The sequence below is a fragment of the Dipodomys ordii genome, unplaced genomic scaffold (assembly GCF_000151885.1).
Source record: "Dipodomys ordii isolate 6190 unplaced genomic scaffold, Dord_2.0 Scaffold56, whole genome shotgun sequence".
In the NCBI taxonomy this organism is placed as follows: domain Eukaryota; kingdom Metazoa; phylum Chordata; class Mammalia; order Rodentia; family Heteromyidae; genus Dipodomys; species Dipodomys ordii.
The window spans coordinates 9526713-9541087 of record NW_012267272.1 but is presented as its reverse complement, the minus strand read 5'-3'; positions in this window follow the sequence as shown (position 1 = coordinate 9541087).

The window sequence follows — 14375 nt, the reverse complement described above, 5'->3', positions numbered from 1 at the left end:
CCAGGGGAAGGGGGACATATCAAGAGAATTCTATGTGAACACAAAACATCTCTTGAGAATGAAGAAGTAATAAAGATATTTTCACACAAGTCCTGAATGAATTCATGGCTGCAGAACTAGACAAGAAATGCCAACGCAATTTCTTTAGGCACAGAAGTATAATATGAGACACAAAATTGGATTTTTTTAAATTAAAAATCCTGGAAGTAATGAAATTGGAATTTAACATCAAATTTGTTTAAAACTATATATTTCATATACTATCAAAAATGGCTTTTATAATACAATTAACTTAAGCATGCTTAGTGTCTATGTCTTACGTTAATGACAATAACAGCATAGAAATGAAAGCGCTCAATACATAGTAATATACAGTTTGGAGGCTATGTGATGCAGATTAAGTGATATTCCAACATTTTATTTTATATTTCATTTATGCATTTATTTTGGTGTCAGTCCTTGGGCTTGAACTCATGATCCAGGTGATGAACCTGAGCAAAGACAACATGTATTACCTGGAAGTATAGTCAAGATGCAGTGGGATTATTTGTAAAGGTATGTATGTATGTATGTTGAACAAAGGCATTTCAATTCAGCATGCCAGTTTGTGACTACAATCACCTTGATCAACGTCACTTTCTATGCTTCTCCCCCACCTCTCCCAACTCTGCCTATCCCCTCAATTTATCTGAATGTATTTTCAGATATGTACATTCACATATGTAGATTTTTAATTAATCTACATCTAAAATGGTAGATGGACTGGGATTAATGAAAAATACTATAGCAAACATTAAAATCTTTTTAAATAATATAAAAGTAAGCTAACAATACCGATAGAAAAAAGAAAAAGTAAATTTTTCAACTATATATATATATATATATATATATATATATATATATATATATATATATATATATATATATATTAGGAAAGACCTGGGAAAGAGCTGGGGGAGAGAGCTGGGAAAGAGCTGAGAAAGAACTCAACAATATTTTTAAGCTAGCAAGATGGAGGTCTTTAAGCAAAACACTCCAATTAATTACACTAAAGGCAAGTAGAATATGCACATTAAAAAGGAATTTTCATGTTATGTAAAAATGCTATATTTAATCATCTCTTTTGTATGAGAAAACTACTTTAACAATAAAGATGGGGATATGTTAAAAATAAAGAGGAGGAAAAACATAAAACATGAAAACACATACACACACACACACACATAAAGTAGGTGTAATTATATTAGTTCCAAAGTAGTCTTAAAGACAAAAATACTAATAGGCATAAAGAGAGACACTGCATAATGTAAAAGAACTATTAACCAAGAGATCACACCAAGCCTAAATATACATGCATGGATCAAGAGGCAGAAGCTGATGGAAATTAAAAGAGAAATAACTGAATCCTAAATTTCAGTTTTGTATTTCAACATACTACTCTCACTAATCAATAGAGTAAGTACACAGAAAACCTGAACGAACATTATTAAATGCTTTAATCTAATTGACATTTATAACATATTGCATCCAATAGCACAGTCCAATAGCAAAATTGGGATATCCAATTTTGTTGAACAAATGTTATTGGACTTCAAAACACACATAGATCCCCCAATACTATGCTAGTTGGAGACTTCAATTTATAGATTATCAATTCAAAAAGTCAACAAAGAAAAAATATGTAACACCATAGACCAATTGGATCCAACAGACACCTACAAAATATTTCCTCCAGTAGCCACAAAATACACATTCTTCTCAGCAGCCAATGGACCATTCTACAAAATAAATCATACTCTAGGAAATAAAGCAAATCCCAGAACATGGAAATAACTACTTGTATTTTTATCAAACTACAACAGGAAAAAATAGGAGATAATAGCAAAAATTATCACAGAAAAATATTCAAACTCAGGAGGATTAAACCACATTGCAAAATGATAAGTAGATCTTGCTCATGTAATGGTAACCCCTCTGTACAGTATTTTCACAATAAAAAAATTATTAAAAAAGAAATAAGAAGGGAAACAAAAGTTCCTAACACCAAATGAAAATGAAAATACGGTCTATCAGAACATTTGGGATACATCAAAAGCAGTTCTTAGAGGAAAGTTTATAGCTTGACCCATTTCTACAATTACTGGCAAAAACCAGGGCTGGAAACATGGCTCAAATGGTAGAACACCAGCTGAGCAAGCCTGAGGCTCTGGGTTTAAACCCTAGAAATACCAGGAGTTATTATATCCTTTCTCCTTTTTCATTATGCTTATACTTTGTTCAATTATTTCTTCCCTTTTTTCATGATAGTTAGCCTTTCTATCGCTTGGAGAGACAACCTTCAGTCATTAGCTCTAACCTTGCAAAGGCTGACAAGGTCCTGCTATACGTGTGTTCTTTAAGACAGAGTTTTAAGGATTACATCCGTAAGACATACTGACACATCCTGACTTCCAAAAGACACATGCAAACTGTCTTTATGCCGAGAAGTGTGTGTGTTTAGATTAACAACACCCTTTGCCATTTTGTTATTATTACAGTATTTTATAAGGTGATATTTTTATAAACTTTCTGAGAATTAATTAATTTTTAGATAATAGAAAATTTTAACATTTTAATTTTAATTATGCTGTATAAATAAATAATTGTGTTCATTTATAGGATATAATATAGTAGCAATAGAGTTTATTCTGATTAAAATATAATGTATGCACATGTGAAAATTCTATGGTGAAATACCTTGAACAATTTAATACATACACACATACACATACACACACACACACACAAATGACAGGAAAGTCAAACAGGGTCTGTTGGAAGGTTAGGCATTAATGGAAGTAGACAGGGCAAACAGAGAGGGTAAAGGAAAATGAATATGTAGTGTAAGAACTTTATATCATATATGAAAGTGGAGCCATGGAACCTGTTGAAATTGTTTCTAACAAGTAGACAGAGAGGACAACAGAGAGTAATTGCAGGGGAAAGGGCATATTATTTGCAGGTGTGAAGATGTCATAATGAAGCCCTCCTGTACAATAAATGAATTCTAGTTTTAAAAAAAATCTTAAACTACTTTTCTCAGAATGTTGACTCATAGTGATTCCATGTGACTATATTCACCACTCATTATTTTTAACGAGCCTTCAGACGTGAAAAACACATTTAATCCCAATGGAAATACCAAACACATTTTCAACATGTGGGTGAGTAAGCACAGGCAGCCTCAGATCAGATCAATACCTAGGTCCGTGATTACAAATAACGTGATAAATCAATTACTCCCCACCAGTCGGTGTGGGAAGTTCTATGACATCCGCACTTAACTGTACAGAACACATAAAAACACACCCACACCCCACTCCCAACGCAAGACTCAGCCTCCTACGGATGGCATCAGCACGCAGCACAGGGCCCTCCTTCCTGGTTGCCATGGGGATAGAGATCATGCCTGTCATCTCAGCTTTAGTGGAGAACAGTGAGCCAAGGCTCTTTTCTCCAGGGATGCTCGTGAGTCACCAATTGCATCTTGATTGCAACCCAGAGAACTGTCCAAATAACTTCCACCAGATCCCCTTCGCCTCCTCCTTCCTTAGACTCTACATCCTGAGAGCCTGCAGTGACCAACTTTAGTCCAAATACTTCCGATGATTCCGTTTCCAATGTACAATATATTTATTCTGACAGTAGGGCTGTACTAATGATGTGAGGTAGTCTTAAGTCCATTACAACCTATTAATTCAGGCTGGATGTGCGGATGTTCTATGTCTTTACTGCCCTACCTTGATACACGAAGCAGGGAGGGTGGGGTCAGTAAGATGGTGGCAGAGAAACTCTCAAGCTCTCTTGCTCCCCCTCCCATGTTTTGTAGCTTGAATGTCTCCTGAAGGCTTGCATGGTAGAAGCTTATTCGCCAGGATGGTATAATGGGGAGGGAAGTGGCCTTTAGAGACTGGGGCCTATTGGACAGTTCTCAGGACACAAGAGATGGGTTCATGAAGAGGCTGTGGGACCTCTGCTCTTGCTTTTCTCTCTATTGCCTATCTTCGGATGTGCTCTGCTAGGCACCCCTGCCTGATGTGCTGCCCCCCCCCCCCGTGCAAGCCCCAAGCAATGGATCAACTGACCATAGATGGGAAACTCCAAAACTGTGAGGCAAAAATGAACCATCTCTGGAATTTTGTTATCATAACAAAAAACTGACTAACACAGAGGAAGAGACAGACTACAGACAGAGAGAATGACAGTTCAACAATGCATATCCACAAACCAAGACATCTTCTGAGAATTCCAGTAGGTGGGAATCAAATCTAGCACACCCATGTGATCCACAGAACTAATTAGAAAGATATCAAGAACACTCATCTGGTGTCTATTGTATTCCAAGTTGTTCCCTGGAAACCTATTCCAGTCTTACCTTACATGAATCCATCAGGATAAAGGCAGGGCTCGATTACCCAAGGTTAAGTGCAGTGAAAAGAGTGACCAGCATGCAGATCTAACTGGCTCCTCTAAATTTCCACCAGCCACCCCATCCCATCCTATCAGAGGTACAGCTACCTGCACCATCTACCTGCAGAATGGAGCTGGCTGCCTTCAGGAGCACACTGGATGTTGAACTACGCTTGAGTCTATAAACAACTAATCTCCATACTTAGTCTATCCTAAAGGTTGACTAGATTTGTAGACACTCTTCTCCACCCATGTCAGAGAATTGTAGGGCATAAACCAAGGGTGTCTGGGGAAATGCAAATACAAACTACATAGAGATTCCACTGTCAGAATGGCTATTACAAAAAAAAAAGAGTAACAAATGATGGCAGGAATTTTGGGAGAAAGGGGATTAATATATTGGAACTGTAAATTAGCCACTCTGGGAAACTATAGAGTTCCAAAAATATTAAAAATTGAGCCACTATTGGATCCAACTAAGCCACATCTAGACAGATGATTAATGTGGGGCTCACAGAGAGACTTATTTCTCAAAAAAGTGGGTTGTTAGAAAATGAAGCCATCTGATACTGTTGGCCCTTTTTGCATTCTTTCTGTTTGTCTACCTATCTGTGTCACAGACAAGGAACCCTTTAACATAAGCATAAGAGAAGGAGCCCCTTCATCTGAGATTTTTACTCACCACATTTGTGAGAAAATAAGATTATAAATTACCAATTATCTGTGCATTTTGTTATAGCATCAAGAAACAGACTAATACAAGTTTCACTCTCTCTTTTACTTTATTAATTGTAACATTTGTCACCATGTGTGTTTTAGAACAAAGTACTTTATTAAAATTTCCTGCTAATATGAAAATACCTTTCTCATATGGAGTAACTATTTATTTTTTAACCCACTAAAGAGGGTGTTCGTTACTGCTCTATTTAATATCTAAGTATTTGTGTTAAATATTCTTTCCTAGATATCATATATTCCCTTCTTGAACAGATGGTAAAGAAAATTGAATCATATCTTCATTTGAAAAGACAAATGATAAAGGAGCCAGGGCCCAGAGGCTCACATCTAAAATCCTAGCTACTCAAAAAAGCAGAGTGTAAAAGGATTGCAATGCTAGGCCTTTGAGGGAATAAAGATCATGATACACCCCATCTTAACCAAGAGCCAGGTGTGGTGTACACTTCTGTCATCCCAGCTACTCAGGAAGCTGAGATTTGGAGGATACCAGTTCCAAGCCAGGCATGGCTGCCCCAGAAGTTTAAAGTTTACAAGACTCTACCTTAACAAAAAAAGTTGGATGAGGTAGCCCATACCTGTCCACCCAGCCATGTCAGAAATTATAAATAGAAGAGTCTAGGTTTCAGGCTAGCCTGAGCAAACACTGAGACCTTATCTGAAACATAATCAGACCAAAAGGGAATCGAGTGTTGTCCAAGAGGTAGAGCACCTGCCTAGCAAGCCCAAATCCCTGAGTTCAGAACCAGGCACCATCTGACACACAAGAACATTTCAGATGACTACACCGCTATGAGCATCTCCATTAACACAGAGATGTTATCTCGGCTTCCACTCTGAGCTAAATAGAGGTAAGTTCCTAGTTCATGTTCAGAGAAAAGAATAAAATAAAAGCCAGAGAGTGCCAAACAGTATCACAAAGCTGAAGCCTGATATTCTTGAATTTGCATAATGGCTTCAGGGGACCTAATGCTCTCCCCCAAACCTATACTTTTTTTCATGGATATCCACATCAAATACAGACTTTCGAAGATTATTTGTTACATCATCTTTACACAAAAGAGGTGGCAAAGCCCTATTCGAAGACTTAGGAACACAGCTTCTGTTCAAAAACCAGTTTGAAGCAGCTAACACAGCAGGAGTCAGTCCTGTTTAAACTGTTCTCCCACACAAGCTCTGCATGGGACTTAAGTTCAACCCCTAGTACAGCCATTAAAAAAAGAAAAGAAAAGAATATTATTCTACCATGAAGAACAAAATCATGGCATTGGGAGGAAAACAGATGAAACTTGAGGCCACCATTTTAAGTGAAATATCCCACACATACAGACAGAGAAATGCATATTTTCTCTCAGTTGTACAATCTAGATGAAAGTAAAATGGGGATGCTGTGGGAATAGGGGACTCATGGGAGAGGGAGAAGAACCAAAGAAAGTTAAAAAAGAAAGTAATGTAGCATGAATATATATGTGTTAGAATATATATGTGTAAGAATGACACAATAAAACCGTGTGCTGTACAACTAACATATGCTAATTCAAAGCTAAAAATGTACCCTTTTGCCTTAAATCTATTTGACCTTACATCATTGGCTCATAATCTTGAGAGACAAATGAAAATCCCAACTGCAAAAGCAGAGCATGAGAAGATAAACATTTCTTTCATGCCAGTCAAACTAACTGAAAAGGCACTGTACATGGTGGCATACAACTGAAATCCCAGCACTCAGAAGAAAGAGGCGAGAGGATTGGGACTTCAAGAACATCTCGGCTACAGAGATACTGACACAAAAAGAAATACAAGCCGGGTGCAGGTGGCTCACGCCTGTCATCCTAGCTACTCAGGAGGCTGAGATCTGAGGATCTTGGTTCAAAGCCAGCCTGGGCAGGAAAGTCAGTGAAATTCTTATTTCCAATTAACCACCAGAAAACTGGAAATGGCGCTGTGGCTCAAGTGGTAGAGTGCTCGCCTTGAGCTGAAGAGCTGAGGGACAGTGCCCAGGCCCAGAGTTCAAGCTCCATGACCAACAATACATACATACATACATACACTGAAAATAGAATCAGATAAATACACATTTGTAGTTTCAGACTTCAACCTTCCTTTCTTAGTATGCAGAAAATCTGTGAGGTTAAAGAACACTTAAAGAACTACTTCCTGTTCTAATTTCCATTTATAGAAGATTCCACTCAACAACAGAACATACATTATTTTTAAATGTTCATGGAACATTAACCAGATAGACTATACCCTAAGCCATAAAAACAAATCTTGGCAGGTTTAAAATATTTAAAGTATGTTTTTGAGGATCACAAAATTAAAATAGAAATTAACAACAGAAAGCTTTATATCAAATATCTAAATATTGGGAAATTACACATAGAAGTCACAGTGAAAAGTTGAAGAGAATTCTAAAAATGGGTTGTTCAAATAGATATGAGAACAAATATATCAAGGTTTCGGAAAGAACACTAAAACTGTCCCTGGAGGGAAGTCGTAAGTATTAAGAGCATATTAAAAGTTTAGAAGAGAAGATTGGTCCCAAATCCAAGATTACAACTTAATTAATAAGAGAAAAAAACCAGCAAATTAAACTCAAGCAAGCAGAAAAAGACAAACTGATGTTATCAAAATACTTTCACACAGAGGACCAGATTGATCCTGTGCCTTTCGGGTTGCTCTACTACTCAAATAAGTGCATATTTAAGAGTTCATCCAAGCTAACATCAACTGTATGGGATTTAGTCTCTGATATTTGTCTAGGGTATAAATCAGCAGAAATGTCTGATTTCAAAGCAGTGTGGAGTTGCTCATATGGAAACAGACAACGAGTAAGATTTTGGGACTTCCAGGATGCTCAACTATTCAAACTATGTGATATTTAAGATTCCATCCAGCTAACACTGATCATTTGGGATTTAGAAGCTAATGTTTCTTTAGGGTTTATACCAGCAGATATGGCTGCTTTCTGAGCAGTACAGAATTATTCATGGAAAGCAGAAACTAGGTGAGATGCTGGGGCTTCCAGGATGCTCAACTACTTAAGCTAAGTCTACATTTAAGAGTTCATCAAGCTACAATTAATTATTTGGGATTTAGCAGCTTGAACTGAGGGACTAGGTGCTCTCAGATTTTTTACTCCAGGCTGGCACTCTGTGGCTTCAAGCAGAGCTCCACTTCCAGCCGTTATTTTTTTTTTAACTGACTTATTGGAGATAAGAACATCCCAAACTTTCCTGCTATGGCGGGCTTTAAACTACCCTCCTCAGAAAAGCCTTCTAACTAGCTAGGATTACAGGCATGAGCCACCAGCACCTGGCAATGTCTATTTCCTGACAGTGATATTCACTATAATTAAGCAAGATGTTGTCATTAGAGAAGGCTAGGCGAAAGAACACAGAACCACCCTGTGCATGTTTCTTTGCAACTTCCTGTGAATCTATAACTACTGCCAAATTAAAAAAAAATTGTTGCGTTAATTAATGAGGCTCTGTTTTTTAAAAAAAAAAAAGGAAACTCTAAAGGGTAGAAATAAATATTTAATATTGTACCAACTTTCTTTGACTCTGATAATGAGGGGCAATTTATTTTTATCTTTCTGTTTAAATTCTTAATGGGAATATTTTTTAACAGTAGGCTTTAATTTTTCATTTGTTCCTTTATGTTCCCTTTAGCTATTCATCCAGTCTTCTACCACAGGAAGAGACCTGCAAATAATCTTTGACATTTAAAGCCATAGACTCTTCAACTCCAGCCCCTAAAGTGAGCCTTTAATTTGTTCCACAGACAATGCCTTGCCTCTGTCTAGAAAACATTTCTAAAACGTTTGCCTCCTTCCTGTGGCTGCAATCATCTGTTTGTCTCACCAAGCACTTGAAACTCATTAAAAAGAACAGATGTGGGCTGTTTCTTACCTACTCTGCCAAAAGAAAATATGTTCTCCTTGCCCTGTCAACCGGACAAAGAGAAAGGTTCCCAGGCCACCCATGAGCAGGCCCACAACCACCACCTTCTCCAGTCTTAGAAAGCACCTTGGCCTTTAACATTGTACTGGATTATTTCAGTGCAAAACAACCTCCTTCCTTTTCCTTCGTGTTCTCTCTTTCTGATAACCACTTGGTGATCATTTCTAGTGGACAGTGGGCACTTGTTTCCAAGGACACTTCTGACAGTGTTTCAGAAAGAAGGTTCTGTCAGAACCCACGAGCATTTGAACATGACCTAGGTTTCTAAGTGGGGTTTATCTCCTCTCAGCACTATGCATGTTCCACGCACCAAGGCTTTGTTCCATCCCTGTGAGCATCACTGAGTCAGAAGCAGCTCCAGTAACCTCCAGCCAAGTCCGAAAGGGCAGAAAGACTTCTCTGGGCAACATGCATGCTCTTTCCATCATTTTTCAGCCTCCAGACTGTGGTCTGTCTTCCTCATCACTTCTCCAAAGAGGAACTGGCTCATTATATGTTCTGGGCTGAAATAGTAGAACAAACAAAGGAGTTTCAGGAATGTGGCAGGTTTGGCTTCTTGTTCTTAGCCAGGAAAAGGGGAAGAAGGTAGTTCCTTGGCTAGAGGAAAACATACTGTGGTTGGACATTTTTCTTTTTTCTTTTTGCCAGTCTGGGAGCTTGAACTCTGGGCCTGAACACTGTCCCCAAGCTTTTGTGCTCAAGGCTAGCACTCTAACACTTGAGCCACAGCTCCACTTCTGGCTTTGTAGGTGGGGTATGTGTGTGTATATGTATGCACGTGTGCATGCGTGTGTCTGTGTGTGTGTGTTTAGCTGGAGATAAGAGTCTTGACTTTCCTTCCTAAGCTGGTTTCAAAACAGGATCCTCACATCTCAGCCTCCTGAGTAGCTAGGATTACAGGTATGAACCACCAGTACCTGGCAATATCTATTTCCTAACTGTGATATGTAATATATTTAATCAAGATGGTTGCCTTTTGAGAATGAATGGAGCACAAGTTCTTTGGTTAGGGACTGTTTGGAAGCCTAAAGCCAGCGACAGTTTTCTTGAGGCTTGCCTCACTTTCTCTCATCTCAGAATTTCACAGTCCTGACAGATTGGTTTTTTGTTTGTTTGTTTTGTTTTTGTCTGTAGTGGGGCTTGAATTCTGAGCCTGAGCACTGTCCCTCAGCTCTTCAGCTCAAGGCGAGCGCTATACCACTTGAACCACAGCTCCATTTCTGGTTTTCTGGGTGGTTTATTGACATAAGAGTCTCACAGACTTTCCTTGCCTGGGCTGGCTTTGAACCTCGATCCTCAGATCTCAGCTTCTTGAGTAGCTAGGATTACAGGCATGAGCCGCCAGCGCCTGGCCTGACAGATTGTTTTAACCTGGGTTTGGTTAAAAGGGAATTCTTTCATTCCTGCCACCTGAAAGCTGAAATCCCAAGAAGAAAAAGGGTTGGTCTGGATCATGCAGTAGGTAATGAGAGGACTCTTCAAGTTCTTTCCCTCCTTCCCATCTTGTTCTTCCATAACACAAGCCCTAGAGCTGACAACACATCCTCCACTGGTTTCTGAGTTGAAAGAAAGAAGACTGTAGCTTTCCATTACTCCAGATGCTTGGTACACAAGCTGAGGTGTAGGCTCCATGCTTATTGACAGAGGAGGACACATGCATTCTCCCAGCCCACTCTCCCCATCCCATCCTTTCCTGATCTTCCCTTCAACAATGACCCCTCTTCTGCCTTATTTTGAACATCAAAATTGCATTCTATTTAATTCTTCAACAACTTACTATTTGGACAAATAACTTACATTTGTGTTTGTATATTGTTCCTATACTGAAGAGGATGCTATCTCTGTCTACTCTTCCACTCAACAATGAGTACAAGCCCAAAGAAATAACTTCCTGTACACTGATCAGTATGTTAAAATGAGATAGAATAAGCCAGTGGCACCCAATTCCTACATAGAAATTAGAGACATGCAGTACTGTGTACCGAAAAAGTAAAGAAATATTCCAATGATCAAATAACAGAAACTAATATGACACAAAATCTGTGTAACAACAAAAGCCAAGCTGGTGGCCTTAGTGATGTCGTTGCCACCACATTTGACAACTGTGAGCTTCTGGGACTGTAAGGGAGAGTGCTCTAAATGAAAAGAGCATTAGAAAACTGTATTAGGAGAAATACTTGCTAGTGATCAACTTCTTGTCAACTGCTTGGCAGATACCACCTTCATGAAGCAGTGAGCATCATTACAGTGGGATAAGAGGAAGTCACATGACATCTGGTAGACAGAAGAGCTAGGACATTCTTTTGACCATTTGCTTGCAAAATTGGTTCCAGAACAAAAAAAAAATAATTCTCTGTATTTTAAACCAGTCGATATTTCAGCATTTTGAATGGTGTTGATTGCCTCTGTACAGTGTCATTTTGCACACTCTTCAGTCCTGTCATTTTCTAATAATGTGGATTTTCTCCACATTTTAGAGGAGGTGGAGCGTAGGGAATGTTCAGCCCATGGGATATAAAAGACCTATGGAACCATTTAGGGCATGACTAACGAGAGAGCCCACGCTTCTCATTAACTGCCTGCTGCTGAATGCCCGTACTGGTAATTTTATATTGCCTAAATATGATGGTATAAATATCCAGATGGTCCTTGGTGGAAGAAGTGTCCCTAAGCCTACAACATCCATTTCTAGACTATTTCTCATAATCAAGCATCCACTGTCTTCTAGGTAGAGGGTGACCTGCAACGGAGCCATTGTGTATTTTTGCCCAAAGGGTAGACTTCAGTCATCTTACCTTCTTGGGTTGAGCTTTTCACAAAGATAGCAACGTTATCTGTCATAGCTACACATAAAATCCATTTTAATTAAAATGGTGAGGTCAAATTTGGGAGCTTAATTGCAACAAACATGTCTACAGAGACATTGCTCATGAAACTCAATTTTGAGTAAAAAAATTTCATTCAAGATAATATTCACCCTCCAAAATGAGCTCAAAATTCCAAATGAATTCATACAACAAGATCCAAACAAACCCCGACCTGGAGGTTGGGGTGGGTAGCCAGAGTTCTCCAGAGCAATGGAACCCATGAGATGTGGGTCTGTGTGTCTGTGGATGTGTGCACACGTGTATGTCCATGCATATCTGCACGCTTCCCCCATAAAGAGATGAAGTATGAGGAATTGGCTTATGCAATTACATGAGCAGCTGTAGGTTGTGTTTTCAAGCTAGAGCTCCAGAAAAGCTATACTTAGTTTCCATAAGAATACAAAGGTCAAGAACCAGAAAGGCCAGCAGCTGGGGAACAGCTTTTGTTTCAGTCCAAGTCCAAAGATAAGATAAAAGCTGATGGGCTGGGAATGCGGCTTAGTGGTAGAGTGCTTGCCTAGCATGCATGAAGCCCTAGGTTCGATTCTGTAGCACCACATACACAGAAAAAGCCAGAAGTGGCTCTGAAGAAGCTCAAAAGCTGAAGAAGTGGCAAAAGAAGCTCAATGACAGTGTCCAGGCCCTGAGTTCAAGCCCCAGAACTAGTGCACGTGCGCGCGCACACACACACAGATAAAAGCTGAATCTCAGTTAAAAGGCAGCTCAACAAGAAAGATTCTCTTACTTGGGGAGAGTCACCCTTTCTGTTCCATGTACATCATGAGGGAGAAATCTATTCACATAACAGGACAAAGCACACACACACACACACACACACACACACACACACACACACACACACACATACCTGCGACTAGAAACCTTCCTAAATATCTGGGCAATACACATTGCCCATGTGAGCTGACATATACCATTAACTGTTGCAGGGATTCTTGAGCAGACTAACGCACATGAAGGTGAGAGTTCACACACTAACTTCCTCATAACCATGAAACCAAGCTTTGTGGCCACAATACCTCTGAACACAAAACACAAGTGCCCTGGCCAGTGTGGAACACAGCACCCCACCAAGCAGCCCATCTCCCATACTCTGGGGAGCGCTGGCCTCCATGAGCACCAACAGGCAGTCACTACATTCACAATATTTGGCGGGAACCAACTGGACCACTGGGTCTCCTACACCACGCCCAGAACCGAAGACTGTAGTGTGAGCCCTTGCCAGGATCCATGCCTTTAAAACGCAACTGATGCTCTCAGCTTTCCATCTGAGGTGTTTCCAGAGGCCTACAGAATGTTTGTATGACTCTTCCTTCACTTTCCTAACTCAAGTTGCCACACTGCAGTTGCCCACCCAGAGAGATACTATACAGTGAAACACAAATGCCCACAGAGGCCAGGCAGTAATAGGAATGAGTGAGGAGGACCTGGATGGCCGTGAGCAGGCCAATCAGAGTGTGGCAAACAGAAAATTCTTCTCAGGCAAGCCTTCCATTGATGGGCCATAAGAAGGCAGGTGAGTCCTGTATCCCATGTTCAGCTCCAAGGACAGCTGAGAATGGATTCTTAAGTAAAATCTCCTTCCTGACTTCTTAAATGTTGGGAATTATGACTATTACAACTATTAATGCAGGTTCCCTAATCACAACTCTGGGACCAAGCTTAGCCTGTCAGTTATTGGTTTACTCCTTTAAAGGTTAATTCTAGAGGAAAAGTCTTTCTACTCTCTCACGTAATGTGTATCACTCTCAGAAGAAAACTTCAAATATACTAAAAAATTGGGGGGGGCAGGTGCTGGTGGGACTGGGACCTGAGGATTATAGTTCAAAGCTCACCAGGGTAAACAACTCTAAGAAAGCCTTGTGTCCAACTAACTAGCAAAAGGCTAGAAGTGGAGATGTGGCTCAAGTAGAAGCCCTGAGCAAAAACGACAAGTGAGAGTGTGAGACCCTGAGTCCCAGTCTCAGCACAAAAATGTTTTCTTCGTTTTTATTAAGTCAACTTAAGTTTAATGCTGAGATTCTATGCCACTGAGTTAGCAGAATATTCTACCAGAGTCATTGCCTATTGGCTGAGGGCCTAGGAAGAATGGAGGGAAAAGGGGAGCTGGGCCAGACTCCCAGCTTAGTTCTGACAGCCTCTGGAGTCTGCGAAGACCTTTCTCACACATTAACAAGTGTAGTACAACTATGAAAAGCAGACTTTGAAGTGGTTACTAAGTGGAAGTAAGAGAACCAGGCAAGTGATCTGTGGCTAAAACCTTCTACTTGCTAGACTTGCTATCTAGGGAACTAAATTATCTGGTGTGTGTGTGTGTGTGTGTGTGTGTGTGTGTGTGTGT